The following is a 24,298-nucleotide window of genomic DNA, read 5'->3' on the forward strand; positions in this document are numbered from 1 at the left end:
TTTAATCTACTGGGTGAGAGTAAATGACTTAACTGAACTCATAGTTGCAAAAGGCACAGAAAAAAATGCTAAGGCAGTAAATCACATAGAACTCTACTTCAGAGTATCAATCCTGTAGGTGAATTGAAACAGAGCTCTCTGAAAATTTAAATAAGCTACTTCCTAATTGGAAGTTTCTATTTGTGCTGTTCGTTAGTTATTTTAGCCTTGGTCCTATCCAATCTGTTGACTCAGCCATTCACGCGGCCAGGAAACAACAATAAATGTGCGTGCTTTCCAGGAAAAGGCGCTGGGTTGGAGTGGGAAGACCCTGTTTCCATCCCAGTGCAACCCTGGGAGACCTTGGACAAGGGTCTGCACCCCTTCAGCCTTTCATTCAGGGAAACAGAGGAGACTGGACTGGAATAGAATTCTGAACGGTGCTCAGTTCGTGGGTGATGAGTCAGAGGTAAGCCACGTAAATTGTGGTCCCTGTCCTCCACTCCCTGCTTCAGTGAAAAAATTCTGTTCCTGGAATGCTGGGTAAGACAGAGTATAACCCGGAGATATACAGCCTGGATGATTTTGAAAGGGCCTTTTTTTTTTTTTTTAATTTTTTTATTTATTTGTTTGAAAGTCAGAGAGAGGGAGAGATAAGAGATTTTCCATTTGCTTGTTCACGTCCCAGATGTCAGGAACAGGGCTCGTGTTTTTAAGATTTGGAATAATGACTGATGAATTAAAATAAGATTTTACTTTAAAGAATAAAGAATTTTGGGGTTGGCATTGTGGGGTAGCACATGAAGCCGCCACTTTTGACACCAGCATCCCCTATGAGTGCCAGTTTAGATACAGGCTGCTTCACTTCCAATCTAGATTCCTGCTAAGGCACCTGTAGAAGTAACAGAAGATGGCCCAAGTGCTTGGGCCCCTGCACCCACTTGGGAGACCAGGACAGAGTTCCTGCTCATGGCTTTGCCTGACCCAGCCCCAGGTCATTGCAGCCATTTGGTGAGTGAACTAGTGGATAAAAGATTCATTCTCTCTTTCTTTCTCTCTGTTCCTGCCTTTCAAATAAATAAATCTTTACCAAAAAAAGTAGAATAAAAACTTCCGGCTTCTCTTGAAGAACTTGGTAATCATTCAGCACTAGTCTCACCCAAATCCATCCCATAGAACTGCACACAGCCTATTCCTGTCCAGCATTTAATTCCTTGATATAATGTGCAGGCTCCCTTACATGTCTATCCAGGTTCCTAAGTTCTGTCTACCACCTCTTTTCCCAACTACTCCCTTCCCCAACCCTGCTCTGTGCTTCTACTCAGCACTTACCATACTTAACAAACATGAGATGTGTTCCTGTTTTTGTCAGCTACCCCTGGATCCCCATATTATATTCCCAGGAATATAAGCATCAAGTGAGCAGGGATCTTATCTGTTGTGTATATGCCTAAAACATATCTAGTGTATGGTAAGAACTTGATAAATATTTTTTAAATGGATAAATGGATGAAACCATCCCTGACTGGCAAAGACAGCAACACGTGTGTATTAGAAGGGAGTAGCACTCGGCCATACTGGATATATCCAGTTTGGAAAAGGCTCATTGTGCTGAGTTCTCAGAACCAAGTTCATTTGTTATTCTCTTCAGTTGTTTTTCTCTTACAAAGCGCACTCTTCCACTGATGGTCCTGCTTGTTCTATATAGCTGTTTTTACTTATCACACAAAATCCTCTAAGATATCCGTCTAAGATTTTGTTGGGGGCAAAAGAAAACTTCTGTTGCCAAAAATAATTTGAAAAATCCTTAACAAGAGCACTTTTCAAAATCTACTACTCAAACAGTGCTCTATACTTTGTGTGCCTTTGTGGGTACAGTCTGTTGAAATCTTTACTTAGTATATACTAAGTTGATCTTCTGTATATAAAGATAATTGAAAATGAATCGTGATGAAGCATAGGATGGGAGAGGGAGTGGGAGATGGGATGGCTGCGGGTGGGAGGGAGGTTACGGGGGAAAAAGCTGCTATAATTCAAAAGTTGTACTTTGGAAATTTATATTTATTAAAGTTGAAAAGAAAAAAAATTATTAAAAAATCCCTTCTAACAGTGAATTCATGCTCCACAGCCATTCAGATCTGTAAGTATGAAATCCAGGTCATGTGTGTGCAACTTTCCTTCATTGCTTCCTTTAAACACTTTTGTTTTCTTTTTTGAGTCAGTCCCCACAGGAATAGACCCAGTGAGGCCACTAATAGAATAGTTCATTCCCACCTGCCACCTCATGCCAGCCAACAATCTCAGCTTCACCACTCACTCTTGATTATGTAGAACCGTTCCAATCCTGAGTGACAGAATCTGCAGAGACAGCTGTTGGGCTCCACAAACATTTGAGGGGAGAGGGGGAGTGTGAAGTTGCTTGCTACATTCAACTATTCCTTTTCACTGGAAGAAACAGCTGCCATTTTCACATAGAAGGGGAGTAAAGGAAAGCTGACAATGCCCAGCACCATTCAGTAGTAACCATTCAAATAGACTTTCACCAGCCCAGCATCAGAATCTCAGTTTCTCCAGAGCACAGGGAGGACGCAAGGTGTCTGCATGTCCTGTTTGCTTGTCCAAACACTTCCCTAGATATGCAATTCAATCCAAATAAAACGTGTGCAATTCAAGCACCCACTTTCAGCATTCCATTTCTTGTTATCACACAAGGCATTAATGGGTTCCAGCACCCTCTGTGTACACCAAGCCAAAATGCAGTGTTGATCTCTGAGAGCAGGCACTCCCAGGCTCATCGGCAAGGGTATCTGCTGGAGTGGCTATGGGAGTACATTCCCAAATGGAAAAGTCAAGGAATGCTTAGAGGTACTCCGTGATTCAGCCATAGCTGATTTTTCCTTTAGTTTCTTTGGCTCATTTATTTGCTTATACGGAAGAGAGAGTACCCATTTATTCCTTTTCCCCCACCTTATCCCTCTTAACCACCAGGGCCATCTCTCACACTGAAACCAACTTTGCACAGTTGTGAATCCAGGTAACAATCAAAATGAAGTGGTGGTGGTGGGTGGGGAACTTTTGAAAGCTTGTTCCTTCATTTTAACCATTGCACTCATTGAATTATAAGAAATAAAACCTGGGAGTTGGCCTCAGCCTAATGTCATAAAAATATATTGGGCTGGGACATTGTTGTCTGAATGTGGTAGAGTTAAACATTTCTTTTAAAAAGGGGATATGAGGCTGATACATACATTTTTCTATTTTTAATTATTTGTACTCAATTTGAAATTCAGATGCTTTGTGTGTGAGTTGTTTAGGGCAACTTTGTTGACAAATAAATGCTATGAAAAATGAAAAAAAGGATCATTTTGAGCCCTGACCTACATGAAGTAAGTGCCTTTATATATACCCACTTGATCTATCCTCAAAGATGCTTACAGATGAGGTAAGGGATAAAGAAGGAATTTGTCTACAGGATGTTTTGATCTTAGGATGCCTCACAACAAGCATTTGGGTTGCTATTTTCTGTTTTTTTTTTTTTTTTTTTTTTTTTTTTTTTTTAAACAAATCCATTGCTATGCTAAGAACTACTGATTTAGTCGGGTTAAACATGTCAATTGAGAGGAAGTGATCAATAGATTACTTCTTAAAAACATTTATTCACCTTTTGAAATTTGCTGATATTTACAACATTAAACAGGCATGTCTAGGAGTTAAAGGAAAATGGAATATTTGAATTTTTTTCCTGTTTTTATTTCTATCAACAGAAACTCAGTTAAGGAATATGTTTTCTGGGTTTCACTCTCTACCTCCCTACATTATTAGAAACTTTTGTTGCTGCTTCTATGTGTGCCCTGATGGAGCAGGAGCTGGCTTTCTTGAAATTCTTGGTTTTAAGTCCAGATCCTATCTCTTAAGTGAAGTGGGTAAGACCAATGACAACTCACCACCTGGGGCAGAGATCTTTCTAAAGTCATTCACTACCAGACCATTTTGTGATACTCAGAATTGGCTGAAGCCCTTATCAATTCCAGAGGGAGTGGGAGACAAACCTCTTTGACCTGACGCTTTCCACAATCACTGAAATTCAATAAACATTGTTTCTTAAGAAAAATGAAAATCAGCATAGGATAGGTTCAGCATGCGATGACTCACGTGATATTTATGACCGAAGTATCACTTACGACAGGACAGTTTCACCTGAGATGGGATTCCCCGGGAAGGCTTCTGTATCAGAATTCCTCCAAGGCCTCAGGGCTCCTACAAGGCAACACCACAGGCCACTGTCTCTGTCTTTTAATTAGAAGAATGGCTAGCTGTCATTTGCTAAAGACACACCAGAGCCAGAGACTGTATAAGGGTACCTTAAATACTCACAACTCTACAAGGTAAGAACTAGTTCGATTCTTTTTTCAGAGCAAGAATTTTTGAATAAAAGATAATTTTCCCTAAGCTTTATTTTTTTATTGGGGAAGTATGGAGGGCAAGGGAACCAAAGCCAAGATGCAGGAATTGAATCCAGGCATCCCATATGAATGGCAGGAACCCAATTACTTCAGCCTTTACGGATGCCTCTGAGGGTCAGAATTACAAAACCTGCAATCAGGAGCTGGAGACAGATAGTGAACCCAGATATTGAACTCAGGCACTCCAATGTAGGATATGGGCATCTCAAGGTCACACAACTTGATAGATACCATTACCAAATAGTATAGGTGATATAAATGGGGTACCTTTCTAAGGGAGTACTACAGACGCAGTTCTTCCACAGCTGAATGCCTCTTGGCAGATGAGAGGACCTGGAACCTAAATTCTCCCTTGCTATGCCCTGGGATACTATTTATGCGTGCTCTGAGAGTCAACTTCATTTTATGTACTAAAGTCTCATTTGAAAGGATCATTGCCTTATTTAATGTGCTAATTTATAGGGAGAAGTTTATATATTTGAGGAATTTAATTTATTCCTGCATTTTATCCAGGAAACAAAAGCCAGATATTGTTGGACATTTGTTATTTGCTTTAAAAAGAAGATCTTAGGTTAAGATGAGAGAAATCTATTAATTGGATATTGCTCCCTACACTGGAGAACATAAAACCTTTCATGTCCTACAGCTCATCATACTCAAAATTTTAAGATGGACTCTAATAAAAGGAAAACTTTTCAGATATCCCTTTATTTGTAGATGGCAAGGTGCACTCAGTTCCATTAACAGAGCTCTTTTGACTAATCTAAATTCAGAACTAAGGGTCTGCTGAGAGGCTGGGACCCTGAGCAAACACACTTTCTAGGAGAGTTCACGGCCAGGTTCTGAGAGAGGTCATGGTCCTGTCGCACTCCTGAGGCCGGATCCTCAGATTCCAAGAGTAAGAGGAGCTGGCAGCAGCCCTTTCCATGTGTGTCTGCTGGCTCGTCCTCCAGTCTGGCATCTGCACACTCCTCTCCTCACCCTCCCTCACACGACCTTCCAAGCAGAATGAGCTGTCCTTCCAAATATGACCCTAACTCCTGCGACAGCTGGCGGCAAGAACAAGATAGACTGAGCTCATGCAAAGGGTATTAGCAGTGAGTCTTTTTATTTCTCTCCCTCAGTCAAAGATGTTTGGAAAATTCATCTAAAAGCTGTTTTAAAAATTTCATTCATAAAGATGATTGAAGGATTTCTCAGAGTTTCCATATAGCAAGTCTTTGGGAGGGAGTGAATGTTTATTATTTTTCCTTCTCTCTGAGTTCGGAAAGGATTAGAGAGTCTTGGCCAGCAGAGAAGCCTCAGCCGACCACCCACACTTTTCCTTGGAGATTCTGGATGTGCTGTGTAGGAATTCTTTGGAAGAGCCTCCATATTTGTGAGGGGATTGGACTATTCTTTAAAGATCCAGAGTTTCTCCCTTTCTTGTACTTGAAACTGTCTTCACTCTAATTTGTGAGTCAAAGGAGTGACCTGGTATCCACTTAAGGACCTCAAAATTCGTTTGGCTCTTTACAGATGAGGTCCATTCCCTGCCATCTCCACACTTCTATTATGATCGGGAAACTTGGGAAAGAATCTTCAGTTAAACAGTTGAGTCAGCACACATTCCATGGAACAGCTGACTTCACACTAATGTCACTTTCTATCTATCTACTTCCTCCTCTTTCATTCAGTAGTTAACCAGGGAAATCCCAACTGAATGGTATCATGTTGCCAGCACGGAATATGACAAACTCTGATAATGCAGACTGTTTAGTGAATTCTAGTCTGCTTGGGGATAAGTGGTTAACGGGTACTGAAGAGCTTGGTCAGGGTCCACACATGACTGGAGATCACTAATCTGGGAAGGCTAGTGAAACACTGAATGTCAATATCAGCAACACCTCAGAAGCCTGATACTGGGGCTGAGCTCAACACAAAAGAATTCAGTAATATTAAATAAATATGTAAATCTTCACTTAAATTTAAAAATATCATAACTTTGGAGAAGAAGCAGCTAGGTTAATATTGGTGAAAAATAATTTGGATACTTTATTTGTCCATCCTCACTGTGATGTCATTCCCAAAATATCCCAAGTAATCTGAATTAGTGATAAAAGTAACATATATATTTTGTTCAGTTGTAGTATGTGCTAAGATAACACATTTACACAGAAGATATAAACATTTCCATTTTACAGATAAGAAAAATGAGGAAAGTAATCATCCAATGCTAGGTCAAAACAGCTGCAAATAGTATAGCTCAGATCTTAGCCCTGATTAGCTAGTTCCTAGGTCCGTTCCTAAGTCCTTTACTCTGTGCCATTAACAGAGAAATACCTCCAGAACTTCGTATTGGTTTCTAAGATCACATATGCAGAATGCTATTCACCTCAATAAACCCAAATTAAATTCAGACACTAAGAAATGTCTAGGAAAAAATATCAAGAGAAAGATGACTGGGTTACATGGTATAGACGGGAGGCTTCAAAAAGATTGTGGAAAATGCTCATTTTTAAAGGGCATTTTTTTTGACAGGCAGAATTAGACAGTAAGAGAGACAGACAGACAGAAAGGTCTTCCTTTCGTTGGTTCACCCCCCAAATGGCTGCCACGGCTGGCGCGCTGCGCAGATCCGAAGCCAGGTGACAGGTGCTTCTCCTAGTCTCCCATGTGGGTGCAGGGCCCAAGCACTTGGGCCATCCTCCACTGTACTCCCGGGCCACAGCAGAGAGCTGGACTGGAAGAGGAGCAACCGGGACAGAATCGGGCGCCCCAACCGGGTCTAGAACCCGGGGTGCCAGCACCACAGGCAGAGGATTAGCCTAATGAACCGCGGCGCTGGCCTTAAAGTGCATTTGAACATGATCTTTCTGAAGCCTCCTTATAGTTAACAAGAACAAAAGGGTACTACTAAAAGTTAATGGATAATGAAATTAAAACGTAAGTTCTTACAGTGCCAAGCTTTTTTGAAATCCATGCATGCAAGTGGTCTTCACACAATTCATGGAAAATCCATATGATGAAAAACATTTCATAAGTTTCAAAAAATTTTTATGCCAAAATAAACTTTTCATTAATTCTGTCTTATACAGACTTTTGGAAGTGCCCTGGTAGAAAATGTGTTGGAGATATTGGAAATACCTTTAGATACTAAAGACCCAGGGTCAAATGTAAGTCATAGGCAAAAATTTTAATACCAAATAAATTACACAATAACAAAAGTTTTGTTTAGACAATAGAGGAGAAATCTCTAAAAATGATCACTTTCAGTCACTAGAAGTAGAAAAACAGTTGTGGAAAGCCATATACAAGGGTTCATGCTAAGAGAAACTCTGACTTGTTGCACATTTGTTGTATTTAAGGGATTTTTGCTCTTTTTTCCTTATTATCTATTTTCCTCTTTATTTTGTTTTTGTTTTCTTTTTTATATTTAGTAAATACAAATTTCCAAAGTACCGTTTATGGAGTACAATGGCTACCCCCCACCCCATAATTTCCCTCCCACTCGCACCCCTCCCATCTCCTGCTCCCTCTCCCATTCCATTCACATCAAGATTCATTTTCAATTCTCTTTATATACAGAAGATCGAATTAGTATATATTAAGTAAAGATTTCATCAGTTTGCACCCACACAGAAACACAAAGTGTAAAATACTGCTTCAGTACTAGTTATAGCATTACTTCACTTTGGACAACACATTAAGGACAGATCCCACATGAGAAGTAAGTACACAGTGACTCCTGTTGTTGACTCTACAATTTGACACTCTTGTTTATGGCGTCAGTAATCTCCCTAGGCTCTAGTCATGAGATGCCAAGGCTATGGAAGCCTTTTGAGTTCACTGACTTTGATCTTATTCCAACAGGGTCATAGTCAAGGTGGAAGTTCTCTCCTCCCTTCTGAGAAAGGTACCTCCTTCTTTGATGACCCCGTTCTTTCCACTGGGATCTCACTCACAGAGATCTTTCATTTAGGTTTTTTTTTTTTTTTTTTCCCAGAGTGTCTTGGCTTTCCATGCCTAAAATACTCTCATGGGCTCTTCAGCCATATCTGAATGCATTAAGGGCTGATTCTGAGGCCAGAGTGCTATTTAGGACATCTGCCATTCTATGAGTCTGCTTCTGCCATTCTATGATCCCACTTCCCATTATGGATCATTCTCTCCCTTTTTGATTCTATCGTTAGTATTAGTAGACACTAGTCTTGTTCTGTGATCCCTTTGACTCTTAGACCTATCAGTGTCATCAATTGTGAACTGAAATTGATCACTTGCACTAGTGAGATGGCATTGGTACATGCCACCGTGATGGGATTGTATTGGAATCACCTGGCACATTTCTAACTCCACCATTTGGGGCAAACAAACAACCCACTTAAGAGATGGCCCAAGGACCTCAATAGACATTTTTCAAAAGAGGAAATCCAAATGGCCAACAGGCACATGAAAAAATGTTCAGGATCACTAGCAATCAGAGAAGTGCAAATCACAACCACAATGAGGTTTCACCTCACCCCGGTTAGAATGGCTCACATGCAGAAATCTACCAACAACAGATGCTGGCGTGGATGTGGGGAAAAAGGGACACTAACCCACTGTTGGTGGGAATGCAAACTGGTCAAGCCACTATGGAAGTCAGTATGGAGATTCCTCAGAAACCTGAAGATAACCCTACCATACAACCCAGCCATCCCACTCCTTGGAATTTACCCAAAGGAAATGAAACTGGCAAACAGGGAACTGCAAATCAAAACCACCATGAGGTTTCACCTCAGCCCAGTTAGAATGTCTATAACCATAAATCAATCAATCAAGAAAACCAACAGTAAATGCTTGTGCGGGTATAGTGAAAATGCACCCTAATACTCTTTGTGCAAATGTAAAGCAGTACAACCATTATGGAAGACAGAATGGAGATTCCTCATGGATATGCAAATAGATCTACCATATGACCCAGCCATCCCACTCCTGGAAATTTATTGAAATGAAATGAAATATGCATATTAAAGAGTTATGTACTCCCATTTATCGCAGCTCAATTCACAGTAGCTAAGACATGGAATCAGCCCAGATGTCTATAAACAGATGACAGGATCAAGAAAATGTGATATATATAGACACTGTGGAATAAAAAGAAGTTGAAAGAGAAAAAAAAATAGTTTCTTTATGTGTTAACGTATGTATATTTGCGTTAGTGGTTTTTTTCTTTTTCTTCTTTTTTTTTTCTTTTTACAAATAAAGAGAAGCGGCTGGCGCTGTGGTGTAGTGGGTTAATGCCCTGGCCTGAAGTGCTGGCATCTCATATGGGCATTGGTTCTAGTCCCGGCTGCTCCTCTTCCCATCCAGCTCTGCTATGGCCTGGGAAGCAGTAGAAGATGGCCTAAGTCCTTGGGCCCCTGCACCCACGTGGGAGACCCAGAAGAAGCTCCTGGCTCCTCGCTCCTGGCTTTGGATTGGCACAGCTCCAGTTGTTGCAGCTATCTGGGGAGTGAACCAGCAGATGGAAGACCACTCTCTCTCTAACTCTCTCTGTAATTCTGCCTTTCAAATAAATAAAATAAACCTTAAAAAAATAAAGAGGATTGTATTGCAATACCCTGGCACATTTCTAACTCCACCATTTGGGGCAAGTCCGATTGAGCATGTCCCAAGTTGTACATCTCCTCCCTTTCTTATTCCCACTCTTATATTTAACAGGGATCACTTTTCCGTTAAAATTTAAACACCTAAGAATAATTGTGTCTTTTAACTGGAGAGTGAAGCCATTAACGTTTTATGTGACTATTGATAAGTAGTAGCTTTGCCCTGCCATTTCCCAAAGATATTTTCTAATATATGCTTTGAACTTTCAGTGATCTTTTGCTGTGAGATTTCCTTCCTTTACCATCTTTCATATTGATGGCCGTGTTTCTGTGTTTCTGTGTGTAACACATCTTTAAGCATCTTTTGCAGGGCTGGACGAGTACTGACAAGTTCTTTCAATTTCTGTTTGCTATGAAAGGTCTTTATTTCACCTTCATTCACAAATGAGAGCTTTGCAGGATATAATATTCTGGGCTGGCAGTTTTTTTCTCTAAAGATTGTATTATTCTTAGAAGTTCTTTCTCAGCCATGGCATTGTCTGTATACAAAAGCTACTGATTTTTGTACGTTGACTTTATATCCTGCCACTTTACAAAACTCTTCTATGAATTCCAATAGTCTCTTAGTGGAGTCTTTTGGTTCCTCCATCTATAAAATCATGTCATCTGCAAATAGGGATAGTTTGACGTCCTCCTTTCCAATTTGTAACCCTTTGATTTCTTTTTCTTGCGTAATGGCTCTCGCAAAAATTCCAGTATTATATTGAATAGCAATGGCAAGAGTTGGCATCGTTGTCTTGTTCCAGATCTCAGTGGGAATACTTCCAACTTTTAACCATTCAATAAGTAACTGCCCGTGGGTTTGTCATAAATTGCTTGATTGTGTTGAGGAATGTTCCTTCTATACCCAATTTGCTTAAAGTTTTCATCATGAAAGATGTTGTACTTTATCAAATGCTTTCTCTGCATCTATTGAAATAATCATATGGTTTCATTCTTCAGTTTGCTATTGTGATATATGACATTTATTGATTTGTGAAGGTAGAACCATCCCTGCATACCAGGAATAAATCCCACTTGGTTTGGATTAATGATCTTTCTGATGTGTTGTTGGATTCCATTATTTTTTGTTGAGAATTTTTGCATCTATGTTCACCAGGGATATTGGTCTACAGTTCTTTTTGTCTGTTGTATCTTTTCCTGGTCCAGGAATTAAGGTGATTCTGGCCTCAAAGATATTTGGGAGGATTCCCTCTCTTTCAATTGTTTTGGATAGTCTGAGAAGAATTATCTGGTACAACTCAGCAGTGAAGCCATAAGGTCCTGGGCTTTTCTTTGTTGGGAGGGTCTTTATTACTAACTCAATCTCCATCTTTGTTGTTGATCTGCTAGGGTTTTCTATGTCTTCATGACTCAATGTTGGTAGACTGTATGTGTCCTGGAATCTACCCATTTCTTCTGTATTGTTCAGTTTGTTGGAATATAGCTGTCTGTAGTAATTCCTGATGATTCTTTTTGTTTCTGTGGTATCTACTGTTATATTTGCTTTTTCATCTCTGATTCTATTGATTTGGGTCTTCTACTTTTTTTTTTTTGTTAGTTGGGCCAATGGAGTAAAAATTTTATTTATTTTTTTCAAAAAACCACCTCTTTATTTCACTGATCTTTTGTATTTTTTGTTTCAATTTTTTATTTCTTCTCTAATTTTTTCTTTCCTCCTACTAATTTGGGGTTTCGTTTGTTGTTGTTTTCCTAGGTTATTGAGATGCACTGATAGCTCATTTATTTGGTGCCTTTCCAATTTATTCATGTAGGTGCCAGTTGCTATAAACTTCCCTCTTAATACTGCTTTTGTCATGTCCCATAAATTTTGATATGTTATATTGTCACCTTCATTTGTTTCCAGAATTTTGTTTTCCTTTTTTATTTCTTCTATGACCCACTGTTCATTCAGGAGAATGTTGTTCAGTCTCCACTGTCTGCATATGTTATCAAAATTCTTTTTTTTTATGTTGTATCCTGTGACCTTGTTTTTTTTTTTAACTTTTATTTAATGAATATAAATTTCCAAAGTACAGCTTTTGGATTACAATGGCTCCCCCCGCCCATAACTTCCCTCCCACCCACAACCCTCCCTTTTCCCTCTCCCTCCCCCCTTCCATTCACATCAAGATTCATTTTCAATTCTCTTTATATACAGAAGATCAGTTTAGCATATATTAAGTAAAGATTTCATCAGTTTGCACCCACATAGAAACACAAAGTGAAAAATATTGTTTGAGTACTAGTTATAGCATTAAATCACAATGTACAGCACATTAAGGACAGAGATCCTACATGAGGAGTAAGTGCACAGTGACTCCTGTTGTTGACTTAACAAATTGACACTCTTGTTTATGGCATCAGTAATCACCCTAGGCTCTTGTTCAAAATTCTTGAGTTGTTAATTTACAGCTTCATTCCTTTGTGACCAGAAAAGATGTTGGCAAAATTTCAATTTTTTTGAATTTATGAGACTTGTCTTTATGGCCTGACATATGGTCTACCCTAGAGAAAATTCTTTGTACTGATGAAAAGAATGTGTGTTCTTCAACTGTGGGATGAAAGGTTCTGTAGATATCAGTTAGGTCCATCTGGTCCACAGTGTTGATTAGCTCTGTTGTTTCCATGTTGATTTTCTATCTGGTTGATCTTTCCATTGATGAAAGTGGGGTGTGAAGTCCCCCATTACTATTATTTTGGAGTACATGTCTCCCTTTAGATCCATCAACATTTCTTTCAAATAGCCAGAACCCTGTAATTGGGTGCATATACATTGATTATAGTCACATCTTTCAGTTGAAGAGATACCTTAATCATTACATAATGCCCTTCTTAGTCTCTCATGTTAAAGCCTATTTTGTCTGTTATTACAGTGGCTACACCTGCTTGTTTCTGCTTTACAATAGCATGGAATATCTTTTTCCATCCTTTCACTTTCAGTCCATATGTATCATTGACATGCATTTCTTGTAGGCAGCAAATAGATGGGTCATATATTTAATCCATTCAGCTAGCCAGTATCTTTTATTTGGAGAGTTTAGGACATTTATATTCAAGGTATTACTGATAAGTAACAACTTGGCCCTGATATTTTCCTACAAATATTCTTATTGTTTGTTTGAACTTCCTTTGTACTTTTAGTGGGAGTTTGTCTGCCTTCACATTCCTTCATAATGATTACTTTCTTTCTGTGCTTCTGTGTGTAGAATATCCTTAAGCATCTTTTGGAAGGCTGGATGAGTGGTGACAAATTCTTTGAATTTCTATTTGCTTTCTAAGATCTTTATTTTCATTAATTTATAAATAAGATATTTTCCTTTAAAAAAATATTTATTTATTTGAAAGTCAGAGTTACACAGAGAGAGAAGAAGAGGCAGAGAGAAAGAGGGTTCTTCTACCTGCTGGTTCACTCCCCAATTGGCCACAAGGCCAGAGCTGCACCAATCTGAAGCCAGAAGCCAGGAGCCTCCTCCAAGTTTCCTACATGGGTGCAGGGGCCCAAAGACCTGGGCCATCTTCCACTGCTTTCCCAGGCCGGTTCAATTCTCAGCTGCTCCACTTCTGGCACCCACATGGAATGCCAGCACTGCAGGTGGCAGCCCTACCCACCACACCACAGCACCAACCCCCAATCTTTTATTTTTAGACTTGTAGCCTTTTGGGTTTCTGATGAGGAATGAGAAATTAGCTGTTAGTCAAGTTGGGAATATTATGAAGGTAATCTGGCATTTCTTTCATGTACATTTTAGAGTCTTTTATGTGTGCTTCACTGTTGAATGTTTCCTTATAATGTGTTGTGGTTTTCTGTTCACATCTAATAGGAGTTCTATGTGCTTCCTGTATGTGGATGTCCCTTTCTTTCTTCAAATTAAGGAAATTTTCTGGTATTATTTTGTTGCATAGGCCTTCTAATCCATTCTCTCCTTCCAAGCTTTCAGGAATTCCTAAGACATGTATGTTTGATCATTTGATAGTATCCTGTAACTCTTGAATGTTATTTTCTGTTTTTCTAATTTATTTTTGTCTGAGATGTTTACAAGGATGTGTCTTCTAACTCAGATAGTGTTTCTTCTGCTTTATCAAGTCTTCATTTCCTATATTTTCTATTTGACATATTGAGTTCTTCATTTATAATATTTCAGTTTGATGTCTCTTTAATACATCTATTTCTTAACAAAATTTTCATCAATATCATATGTGGATTTCTTTATCTCAATTTCTGAATAACCTTATGATCATTCTTTTGAATTCATTTTCAGGCATTTCATCAATCTCTTCATCTTCACACTCTAATAATGAAGGCTGTCTTCCTTTTCAGGAATTTTATCATCTTCCTTGTTCTTGTTTCTTCCATTTCTGCACTTACATTTAGACATTTGTGGAAACAGTTGTTGGCTTTCTCCTCTGATGGCTTTTATCTTTCAACTATGGCTCTGTGGCTTAATGGAGTATCTGCTCCTTCAGTGAATATCCAGAGGTATGTACTCAGTGGGGCCAGGGAACTCTGGTCAGTGCCGAAGGGTGAGGTGAGAGTCTAAGGTAACACCCAAGTTGGGGGGGGGGGTAGATCTCTATTGTCTGCAGGGGGGAGGATATGATCACGCCTGTTGGCATAATCATAGCCTCACATCATCCCCTCCAATATAACCAGTGCCAGGTGTTAGCCCACAGTGTCTATAACACCCACCCACACAGACACAAACTACACAAATGATTTGTATGGTCTTCAATGTGAGCATGGAACCCTCTACAATGACCCACCCCAGGCAATCAGGGATTTCTGTGCCTCTGATGCCAGACAGTGATTGGCCAGAGACCCAGCTACAACCCATGCCCTATTGTGCTGTCAACAGATTCCCATGGCCATAACCCAAAAGGCTCCCACAGTCACAGGGTGCAGAGGATTCCCTCTCAGCCTCAGATGCCTGCCCCATTCACAGAGAGAATAGAGGTCTTCCCAGAGCCAGCTGACTGTAGGTGCTCTGCCCGGGCAATTTCATTCCCAGGGACTATGACAGGGTAGAAGGATGGAAGAGCCTCACAGTCCTAAGTGAGTGCCCAGCCCTCTGTCAATCCACCAGGCCAGACTGAAAGTCAGTGGGGAACACTGAATTTTTCCTCTGATAAAATCACCTAGTAGAGCCACCACAGCCTCTACTAGTGTTAAGATGGCACTTTTTTCCTAATGGTTACCAGGAGCACTTGTGAGGGGACGGGGAGAAAGAAATATGCTTTTTTTTCAAGGGCCCTGGTAAGGGCTGCAGGCTGGATTCAAAGTCAGTGTGGTCAGCAAAGTTCTCCCTCGGGCAATATCACCAGCAACAGTGCTGCTGCAGTCTTCTCTCATACAATGCTCCATGGCACTTCTCTCCTTTCTGTTGAATTTCCACTGCAAATTTCTCTTCAGCTTTCCCCTAGGAAGGTGCTTCCTCTGCTTTTCTTCTGTTATCCTCCCCTCATCAAAATAAGCACAGCTTTTCCTTATTCAGCCATCTTGGAATCCTCTCAAAGGATTCTTAATCTAAGACCTTGAGTGAACTTCATGAAGGCTTCGAATCCCTGGAAATTATTTGCGAATCTGCTTGTCTATCTTTTCCAGGAGAGAGAGTATTTCTTCAAGCACTCAAGACAATTCTAAAAAATCTGTGAACCAGGGCCGGCACTGTGGCATAGCGGGTAAAGCCCATGTGGGCGCCAGTTCGAGTCCCAGCTGTTCCACTTCTGATCCAGCTCTCTGCTATGGCCTGGGAAAGAATTAGAAGATGGCCCAAGTCCTTGGGCCCTTGCACCCATGTGGGAGACCTGGAAGAAGCTCCTGGCTCCTGGCTTCAGATCAGCCCAGTTCCAGCCATTGCTGGGGAGTGAACCAGCGGATGGAAGACAGACTCCCTCCCTCCTTCCCTCCCTCTCTCTCTCTCCCCCTCCCCTTCTCTCTCTCCTCTCATTGTGTAACTCTGCCTCTCAAATAAATAAATCTTTTTAAAAAATCTGTGAACTGATAAATAAATGAAGTCTCTTCCAATTGTGCAACAGTACTATAGAAAACAAGCATTATCCTTCAAAAAGAAACACATCTAACAGAATTGGGTGTTGAGTAAGTATCAGGGACAACCAAAAATTGAAGAAAACAAAGATTTTGAGTTTAGTAACTAAGAAGCTGTTAATAAAAAGTGGATAGAAGCTCTCTCACTGTGTGTCTTCCTCTCTCTCTAATTCTTTCAAATAAATAAATCATTTTTAAATGTGTTGATACAATTCAGAGGTTTTTAAAAATGAAGAAAAAATAAGTTTAGTGGAATATAATTAAATAAAAAGAAGTGGACAAACTGAAGCCTAAGATTTCAGTACTGAGTATATTGATTATGTGATCCAAATATTCTATCATAACATAAAAATTGTGAAATTTAGGGATATTTGCTAACTGACAACTTTCAGTCTTATATAAATAAAATAGCACTTGAAATATAGAACCATAAAATAGTATTACTCTAACTAGCCTAGAGATTACTTACTTCACCCCCATATTGTTTCAACTGAAGAAACCATACATGGAGAGATCAAGGGACATATTCTCTATCCTGGTAACTAATTCAAAATCTAGGTCCCTCTCCAGAAGATTAAGCAAAAAAAAAAATCCAGATTTCTCAGATATATAAATCTGGAATACGTATCAACTAAATTTTCTAGACATTAAATAAAAACCCAAACAAAAAACTAGTCTTGACTACTCATAATTTATAAAGGTCCACTTTGTAGGGTACAAGGTGAGAACACAACACAGATCTTAAAGTGCATGAGTTTCACTCTTTAGTATAATTAAGGATACTTTCACAATATTTTTAACATTGATCTTCACAGTCTTGATTTACCTCAGGAAATATACAAGGATTCTTAAACCAGAAAGAACGAAGGAACACATGGCTGTGTTACTGAGTGCTGTTGAATTAGGTCCCAGTCTTTTCAGTTTCCTTTTACGTACTATCTTGTCAGTTTCTAAGATGAGAGGAACATCAACAACAGAATTGCTCATGTATACTTCTGTGTCTTCTACACCTTCTTGACTCTCTGATGCAAAGATCATGATGTCACAAGAGGATGTCCAAGTTCCCTTTTTGAGTCAGTAACTCTTTGGTATACATATATAAACTTTCCACTGCTTCATTTTTTATCCATCTGACAAGGTCAAAGTGGAGTTGAGAGAAGGAAAATAAGGAACTAGTCCCACTGAAAATTTATTTCCTGAATAACACATGCTGCTTATAATAATCTGAAGGTTTATGTAATTTTGACATGTGAGTTATTTACACATGCACATGTGGGTGTGTGCATGCGTGTGTGAGTGCACAGGCATGTTCATTTTTTGAGGGACTGAAATTAAATAAAATTTTGATTGGGGGGTTGCCAAAATGACTTAGTGTCAGCTGCTACAACTTCAACATCAAGTACTAAGCCCAAACAAAAGCTTCATGTTCCATTTCATACTGAAGCTTTGTAATATATGGCCCTGGGGTAGAAGTATAATGATCTATTGGGAGAAGCAAGATCCAATTAAAAGCCAGTCTGCTCTCTTTGGGAAAGACATAAGCGCTATATATCCTTTGAGAGAATCTTAAGAAATACACACCTGAGCTTTAAATGGCTACTCATTTGACTGTGAAGCTGAATTTGAATTCATCTGGGAGTCAGAGAACAAGAAAGAATTCAAATAACAACACTCTGATATTTCCTGGTGTGTTACCAGGGAGAAAAGAGCTCCTGGAAAATGAATGCTTTACACATTTGCAGATATTACCAACCACTTACAAAAACAAGGCTATTGTCATGTGTAAAAGTCATTCCTTTTAGGGGAAGCCTAAAAGGGAATTGAAATGTGGCTGACGTTTTTACTGTGAGATAAAATGTTTTTTTAATATCATGTTTAAGTTCTCTTAGTTTAAAAAAAGAGAGACGAGAAAAAGGAAAGAAAAAAATTGTTATCCAGTATTCATGAGCAATTTCAGATATACTAGCCAAAAAATAACTCACTGGAAGACATTATACTTTTAAATACAAAGTTATTAGCAGCCTTTTCTAATTCTTTCAGTTCAGTAAGGAATTTTTGGCCTCATCGTACAATCCCTAATATTGTTTTAAAAACACACAAAAAAAGTAGACTGAACCAAAAACATAGATGAACACTTTCTTTTTCATTCCTTGATTTGCTACTAAGATAAACAATTCCAAAAATACATGAGAGCCTTCTCCTTCCATTTTATTATGTGTTTTGTTCCTTCTCTCACTTGTTTACAACGTGCTTCTATGTATTTTTAAAAATATTTAGTAAAAGCCACTATATTGCTTAAGACCTACTCCATTTCACTGCCTCATTAAATTCTGATTGGCTGCAACTGTTTTGATGTGACACCACAGACAAATTGATAAAATAAGATCGATGGGTTTAATATACACCCATATCTAAGCACTAACAGGCATTGTATTTGGGATTGATTTACTTATGTAGCTCATTTATTCCTTCAACAAATTTGTTGAACAGCAGGATTAGTGAAGGCAATGAAAGTTGACATAATAAGTAAATATCCCTAAATTTCAGTGGCCTAATACCTTAAAAGGTTAATTTTCATTTACGGAAACAGAATGACGCAAATAATTCACAGAATTCAGGAACCAGGTGGCCAGCACTGTGGCATACTGGGTAAAGCTGCTGCCTGCAGTGTCAGCATCCCACATGGGTACCAATTCAAACCCTGGCTGTTCTACTTCTGATCCAGCTCTCTGCTAAAGCCTGGGAGGGCATGTAGGATGGTCCAAGTCCTTGGGACCCTGCTCCAGCGTGGAAGATCCAGAAGAAGCTCCAGGTTCCTGGCTTCAGATGAGCCCAGCTCCACCTGTTGCAGTTATTTGGGGAGTGAACCAGCAGATGGAAAACATCTGCCTCTCTGTAACTCTTCCTTTTAAATAAATGAATAAACGTCTAAGAAAAAAAAGTATTCATAAACCAGAATCCTCTTTTTTGACATTTATTTATTTATTTGAAAGAGTTACACAGAGAGAGGAGAGGCAGAGAGAGGTCTTCCATCCACTGGTACACCTCAATTGGCCGCAAGAGCCAGAGCTATGCCAATCCGAAGCCAGGAGCTTCCTCTGGGTCTCCTACAAGGGTGCAAGGGCCCAAGGACTTGGGCCATCTTCTACTGCTTTTCTAGGCCATAGCAGAGAGCTGTATCAGAAGTTGAGGGGCTGAGACTTGAACCGGCACTCATGGGATGCTGCCCTGCAGGTGACGGCTTTACTGGCTACACCGCAGCACAGGCCCCCAGAATCCTCTTAAAAAATACTTCTCTGCATTGATCCAAGATAAAGAAAAAATATTTGAGGATGTACAATTGTTTTTAACTTTCTACTCACATGCCACTGGAATTAACAAATCACACAATCACACCTAAATACAAGATGGTTGAGAAGTGTAGTTCCCAGTGGGACAACCACCTTCCAGTGATAACTTCACACTCTGGAAGGGGTCAGCAGAAATACCAAGAAAAAGACACTGTTCTGGGCTTATGGAACTTTAAAAATAAATCAAATTGGCATCTTGCCTTTTTGAAGCATTCACATTAGCAAATTTTTGCAAGAATTCTATTCCTTACCAAATAATAATAGTTAATATCTATTAAAACTCTGTTGAATGTCAGATTCATTGTAGGGTGGTGGTTCAGCATGCAAATCCTGGTGCATGGGAAGCTGAAATTCATGCTCTTGTCTCCTGAACTCCTCAGTCTTCTAAGCACTTGAGGCAGGGACTTAAGCCTGATTCTTCTAGAAGTTCCTACCACAAGAGACAGCCCACACCAGACAATTAAGGAATCTGTGATATACTAAACAGAATACTAGCACCTATGGCTTGAATAACTAATTTCATAAATTAGAGCCTGATCCCAACTCATAAAATCTGCACTCCAAAACACAATTACCTATAAACAAAGGTTTTTGTAAAAACTGAGGGGCCTACATTAAAATTCCAATTATTTAAAAGAAAAGCAGAGTTGATTGAGAGGGAAATGCTTATTTATTTGAGTAGACAAGCATGTGAGCATGAGTCAGAAAAAAAATGAAAAAATTCTCAGAGGGGAGAGAAAGACACCCAAGGTAGTTAGTTCAAGACAACACTTTAACAAGTATGTTCTATTCTGCCTGCATTATATACCCTCTAATTTGCAGAGCCATCTTGTTTCACATGATCCATTCCCAATGTGATGAGCTTTTCCTTGAAGGAAATAAAGGACATATTCCTCTAACTATAGTTTTCTTTGGAAATTCTCCCAAGTTTTAAAAGAAGGAATTCCAGACAGCTCTTCACTTAGAGCAGGAATGAGGTTGATTCCCATAAGAGATACAGTTCATGTGCATAAGAAATTTGAATGTGAGAATAATTGAAAATAAATTATACAATAAATAATTGGGAATAAATAATCTGTGAAAAGTATAGATGAGAATTTACTAGAGATTATACACAGTTTCACAAAAGGAGTGAAATTTTAGCTAGAACGTTGAGAAACATATGCAATTTACTGCTTATCAAATGTAGACATGATTTTTAAAATTCCCGTTTGTCAGTATAAGATCTATTCAACTGAACTAGGCTTCAGTTCTAGGTAACACGTAAAGCAGAGTGGGGGACAGAGTTTCCAAAAATGTGCAAAATACCATCCACTTCCAAGGATGCCAGCAGCTAAGAGCAATAGCGAAAGAGAACAACAGGGATGTGTAGAGCATACACTTGTGCCTGAAAGGGTGCTAAGTGTGTTAACTGGATTATCTCACTTGGTATTAACTCTCGTAAAACTCTTAGGCAGGTGCAGCACCAAGAAATAGTGCAATAAATGGCAGCCATGACGTAGATGCAAATTTTATGTGGATGTTATTATTTCAGAATAAAGAAAGTAAGGCATGGTGACGATAGAGGATTCTATGGATGGAGTGTTTGAGTAGCTCCAAAATTCATATGGTAAGCATAATCAACAAGGTGATGGTATTGCATGGTAGGGCACTAGGTAGTTGATTAGTTCATGAGAGCTCCATCCTCCTAAGTGGGATTTTTTTTTTTTTTTTTTGCAGAGTTCAACCAGTGGTCTTGTGTAGAACAAACAGAGCAACAACAACAACAACCACCACAACAACAAAAAATACTAAAGGAATAAAATAGTAAGTTGTTCCTCAACAGTCTAGACAAGGGCTGATCATGTCATTGTCTCTCACAGTGTCCCTAAATGGGATTAAAACCCTTATAAAAGAGGTCGGGAAAGAGTTAGGGAGGAAACAGCAGCAGAAACTCTACACAAATTGGAGGAACATCATGAACCACGTGGAGGATGAGGACATGTACAACTTAGGACCCCAGAAGCTAAGAGTCTCCACACCAGCATCATAGAGTGAGGTGAGAATAGACTGCAGCAGCCCAAGCCACTGGTGAAAAGGCTGCAGAAAGAGCCTAGAAGGAATCCGGCCCCATGAGGGACAATGTACCCACCAAAATAGAGGAGAAAAAAACAAAGTGGGGGCACCTTTTCTCTCTCCCCAATCATCCTGCAAAGGCCCTCCGTAACAAGCTGACAGAGAGCAGGCATCATTTTGGACATAAGTAACAGCTGTGCCAGCTGGTGTTCACGCTCAGCAACCAGCCAAGCTGAGACTCCTGAGTCTGGTGAGGAACACTCACAGGGGGCTGGGTGCTCATGACTGGGGGAACCTTGTGTGCCAGGACTGTGAAAACCCTGAGGCTGTGTGGGAGGATACAAAGTGTGGCTGGGACATTGGGCAATCGCTGTGGGAGGCTCCACATAATCAAGGCTTCCTGGTTATCTGGCAAGGGACATTACTAGGGAATCTAAGCACATATTGAGGACTGCACAAATCCTTTGTGTGGTCCTTGTGGCACAGTGGACAAATAATATACTCACCAGGGCTAGTGCCCAGGCACTGGTCTCCTTAGAGGAGCGGAGATCAGCTGTGTATATGTCAACATACAAGAAGAAATCTCCTCTCTGATAAAGAAAAATTTATAAAAGGAGATTTACCATAGCAAACCTGGGTGTGTCACCTCAGACACACCCTCCAACCTGGAGCACTGAACAGAGTACCATGGCCACACCAACCACATGCCTCTCGGTATTCCGTAAAAGTAGACACTCCACTAATCCACTCAACACAGTCCAATGATAAAAGACACCACAGCAGAAAAAAACAAAGAAGAAACCAGCAAGTATCTCCACATATGCCAAATAGCAAACACACCAATTCAAGAAACGAGGATAAGGAAGACAACATGACACTACCAAAAGAACACAACACCTCAATACTAGATTGTGAAGATGATATTGAAGAAATGACAGAAATGGAATTGAAAAACTGATCATAGGATTAATCAGAAGCAGATGCACAAACTAATGAAATCCATGACATGAAAGAAAAACTCTCCCACAAAATTGAGATCTTAAAGAGAAATCAAAATGAAATCTCAGAAATGAAGAATTCAATAGAACAAGTGAAAAACACAGTGGAGAGCCATAACGAAACAATCAGAAAAGCAGAAGAAAGAATATTTGTCTTAGAAGACAAAGCACATGAAATTATACAGTCAGACCAAATATAAGAAGAAATAGAACACTAAAAAACACTGTAGGGAATCTATAGGATACTATCAAACAACCCAACATACGGTTCTAGGAGTTCCTGTTGGAGTAGAAAGAAAGAAAGGATTAGAAGGCCTTTTTAGAGAAACAACAACAGAAAATTTCCCCAATTTGGAAAAAGAAAGGAACATCCAAGTATAGAAAGCATATAGAGCCCCTAATAGACATGACCAGAAAATATCTTCACCACAACACATTGTAAGCAAATTCCCTACAGCAAAACATAAAGCAAAGATCCTAAATGTACACAAGAGAAATGCAGGATTACTTTCAGAGAACCTTGAATTAGACTCACAGCAGACTTCTTATCAGAAGCCCTACAGGCTAAGAGAGAACGGCAAGATATATTTCAAGTCTTAAGACAAAAAAACTGTCAACCCAGAACACTATACTGTGCAAAGCTCTCATTTATGAACAAAGGTGAAATATGGACCTTCCATGGCAAACAGAAACGGAAAGAATCTTTTACCACCCATCCAGCCTGCAGAAGATAATTAAGGATGTGCTGCACATGGAAACACAAACCCATGATCATCACTATGGAAGAAGGTAATAGAAAGAAATTTCCCAAGAAAAGCACAAAGGAAATCCAAAGTAAAAAATAGAAATATTTATTTATTTTTTTTAACTTTTATTTAATGAATATAAATTTCCAAAGTACGACTTATGGATTACAATGGCTTCCCCCCCATAACGTCCCTCCCACCCACAACCCTCCCCTTTCCCACTCCCTCTCCCCTTCCATTCACATCAAGATTCATTTTCGATTATCTTAATATACAGAAGATCAGCTTAGTATACATTAAGTAAGGATTTCAACAGTTTGCTCCCACACAGAAACATAAAGTGAAAAATAATAGATGATTTTTTAAATGATGATGAAATCAGATCAGACCTATTGTCATGTTTAATCCCAGTGAGAGTCAAGTTGGGAGTTGATAATTTCTTTTTTTTTTTTTTTTTTACAGAGGATCAGTTTAGTATGCATTAAGTAAGGATTTCAACAGTTTGCACCCCCATAGAAACACAAAGTGAAATATATTGTTTGAGTACTCGTTATAGCATTAAATCTCAATGTACAGCACATTAAGGATAGAGATCCTACATGAGGAGTAAGTGCACAGTGACTCCTGTTGTTGACTTTACCAATTGACACTCCTGTCTATGGCATCAGTAATCTCCCTATGCACCAGTCATGAGTTTCCAAGGCTATGGAAGCCCCTTGAGTTCTCCGACTCTTATCTTGTTTAGACAAGGTCATAGTCAAAGCGGAGGTTCTCTCCTCCCTTCAGAGAAAGGTACCTCCTTCTTTGAAGACCTGTTCTTTCCACTGGGATCTCACTCACAGAGATCTTTTGCCAGAGTGTCTTGGCTTTCCATGCCTGAAATACTCTCATGGGCTTTTCAGCCAGATCCGAATGCCTTTAGGGCTGATTCTGAGGCCAGAGTGCTATTTAGGACATCTGCCATTCTATGAGTCTGCTGAGTATCTCACTTCCCATGTTGGATCACTCTACCCTTTATTTATTCTATCAGTTAGTGTTAGCAGGTACTAGACTTG

General features: G+C 39.4%; 2 long non-coding RNA genes across 3 annotated transcripts in view; one reads left to right on the forward strand and one right to left on the reverse strand.

Annotated features, from left to right (window-relative positions):
* Positions 1 to 24,298, reverse strand: part of LOC149123571 (uncharacterized) — a 429,948-nt gene that overhangs the window by 106,849 nt on the left and 298,801 nt on the right. The window lies entirely within an intron of this gene.
* On the forward strand, positions 228 to 16,038 carry LOC127491053 (uncharacterized). The gene is made up of 3 exons (XR_007919530.3): positions 228 to 448; positions 856 to 990; positions 15,651 to 16,038. It is a non-coding gene; the product is annotated as an uncharacterized LOC127491053 (long non-coding RNA).

The sequence above is a fragment of the Oryctolagus cuniculus genome, chromosome 11, assembly GCF_051225735.1.
Source record: "Oryctolagus cuniculus isolate XC-2025 breed Fujian yellow rabbit chromosome 11, ASM5122573v1, whole genome shotgun sequence".
NCBI classification, from domain to species: Eukaryota; Metazoa; Chordata; class Mammalia; order Lagomorpha; family Leporidae; genus Oryctolagus; species Oryctolagus cuniculus.